The sequence below is a fragment of the Cebus imitator genome, unplaced genomic scaffold (assembly GCF_001604975.1).
Source record: "Cebus imitator isolate Cc_AM_T3 unplaced genomic scaffold, Cebus_imitator-1.0 Scaffold94, whole genome shotgun sequence".
NCBI lineage: Eukaryota > Metazoa > Chordata > Mammalia > Primates > Cebidae > Cebus > Cebus imitator.
In genome coordinates, this window is record NW_016107409.1 from 1137962 (window position 1) to 1140447 (window position 2486).

At 46.3% G+C, this 2486-nt stretch overlaps 1 protein-coding gene across 2 annotated transcripts in view; it reads right to left on the minus strand.

Annotated features, from left to right (window-relative positions):
- TRIM13 (tripartite motif containing 13) overlaps positions 1 to 2483 on the minus strand; it is an 18824-nt gene extending 16341 nt beyond the window's left edge. Inside the window, exons 1-2 of one of the 2 annotated variants that reach the window (XM_017535881.2) lie at positions 2379 to 2483; positions 1764 to 1849 (exon numbers count right to left, since the gene is read on the minus strand). The gene's annotated coding sequence lies outside the window, so the exon portion shown is untranslated. The remainder of the gene's footprint in view (positions 1 to 1763; positions 1850 to 2378) is intronic. The other variant, XM_017535883.2, reaches the window with a different exon arrangement.
- Positions 2484 to 2486: the final 3 nt, after the last annotated feature.

Below are 2486 nucleotides of genomic sequence, written 5' to 3' on the forward strand. Positions count from 1 at the left end.
AAAAAAAAAAAAAAAAAAAAATTTATTTCATTATGAAAATGTGGCTTCTACCTGGGACTGCCATGATACCTGCACCCATGGTTTTAGCTGGTGGTCGCCATGACACCCCCACACGGGAGCGGGAGACCATACTGAAGGTACCTGGCTTCCAAATACAACTGGCGACATTTACATATAAAAGCTTCTAGCTTGCATATTTCTGCTTGCTGCTTGACTTTTCAGGCTGCTTTCTGTTAGAAAAGAAATGGTTTAGGGGCCAAGTTTTTTTTTTTCCAGATGAAGTCTCACTCTTGCCCAGGCTGCAGTGCAGTGGCGCAATGCCGGCTCACTGCAACCTCTGCCTCCTGGGTTCAAACGATTCTTCTTCCTCAGCCTCCCGAGTAGCTGGGATTACAGGCACGGGCCTGGCTAATTTCCATATTTTTAGTAGAGATGAGATTTTACCATATTGGCCAGGCTAGTCTTGGAACTCCTGACCTCAAGTGATCCACCTGCCTCAGCCTCCAAAAGTGCTAGGATTACCGGGGTAAGCCACTGTGCCCAGCAGAGGGTTTTTTTGAGACGGAGTCTTGCTCTCTCTCTCACCCAGGCTGGAATGCAGTGGTGCAATCTCGGCTCACTGCAACCTCCGCCTCCCAGGTTCAAGCGATTCTCCTACCTCAGCCTCCTAAGTAGCTGGGTTTACCGGTGCACACCACGACACCCGGCTAATTTTTCTATATTTAATAGAGACAGCGTTTCACCATGTTGGTCAGGCAGGTTTCGAACTCCTGACCTCATGATAAGCCCGCCTGGGCCACCCAAAGTGCTGGGATTACAGGCTTGAGCCACTGCGCCCGGTGGGGCTACTTTTTATTAAAGGAAAATTTCACTGATAACTTTTACCCTTTCTAGCTACCTAAAAATAATTTAATAACTCCTGTATTAATCGTGTTCTTAGAAACAGTAATGTGTTAGAATTCCATAAACTACTAAACTATACAAACATAAGGTTTAATTACATATGTGCAAACTCTACACATTTAAGGTGTTATTTTGTAGCATCAGTGTATCAAGCAAGAAAAGGTTCTAAACTTGAACTGTAATTTCAAAGCAAGGCAAAACAAATATTACATAGGATATCAGATACAAAGCAGTGTCATGAAAATGAGAATATGTGAACAAAAGCTGTGGCAGAATTAAGGCCAGATAACCTATCGTAAATGCATAGAATGAACAGAACAGCCCCGTGTTATGCAAGGACTTCCCAGGGAGGTTTAGTAAGCCAGCTGGTAGAAAGGTTTTAAAAAAAAAAAAAAGGTATTTGTAGGGAAGCTCCCATTGTGCAAGAAGGAAATATAACCAGTTAACAGCTCCATCAAGTTCTACTAGGAGTGCCTGTATAAATGAAATTCTGCTTTTAAAATGCCTATTGTATAAAGGTCTCTAGAAAACTCAAGCCCTGTTCTACAAGCCCTAGCAGCCTGACAATTCACTAAGCATAGAAGAGGAAAAAAAAAAAAAACTAGGAAAAAAGTGCGTAAGCCCCTCTGTAATATAAATGTTTGGCTATATTGAAGATAAATACCACATAAATAATTGCTAAAAGTGAATTCTATTTTTCTAAGTTTTGACAAAATATGAAAAGAACAAAGACCACAGTGAAAGTGGATGGGAACATACGTATTCTACACACAGTTCCATTTTGGAAGGTTGTGGGGCCTATTGAAATTGGGTGTTTTTTTTTTTTAAGTGAGGATAACAGGAAAACTATTGTAGTTTACCTCTGTCTGCTACAAGCTGATGTATTTGGCAGGGTTACTATTTCCCAGGTCTTTTTTTCACGTTTTGACTAACGAACTAGAGGCTACTGCAAAGAAAGGAGAAAAAGAACAGTATTACGCATTTGTGTGCACAGGATCCTAAATCTTGACCCTCATTTTTTTCAATCGCCCCCACAAATAAAACCAGGCTGTTTAGACCTGGTGAAGCACCAGGAGCCTGGAGCTCTTTGTATTAAGCAGCTTCTCGGTTAGGGCGCCCTCCCCCGGCGCCATGCAACGTTTCCAGTTCAGCGCCAGACGCAGGCAGCGCGCTCTAACCCAGGGCCCACACCCATCTTTTCCTTTCTAGATGTGGAGACGCTGGTAGCAGGGCCGGAGCAGGTTTTCTGGACCACACATACACTACCCCGGCGCCCACCGCAGACCGCTCCTCCCCACGCCCGTGACAGTGCCCCGCTGGTTTCCAACGTGCTGCCGGGACTGGAGCTCAGGCCTTCGCCAGTCCCCCACCCACTCAGGTCCCTGCTGGCCTGGGCAAGTCCCCACCCTCACTGCAAGCTCGAGGACCACCCCGCTTTCCCGAGAGTAGCCGGGCGACTGGTACTTATCTCCGACCTCCAGCAAGCGGGAGACGCCGCGCCACCGCCTGTCCTCCAACAGCACGGACCGCACGGTACGCGCCCGGCACGGTCGCAAAATGGACTCGCAGTTCCGGCGAGCCCC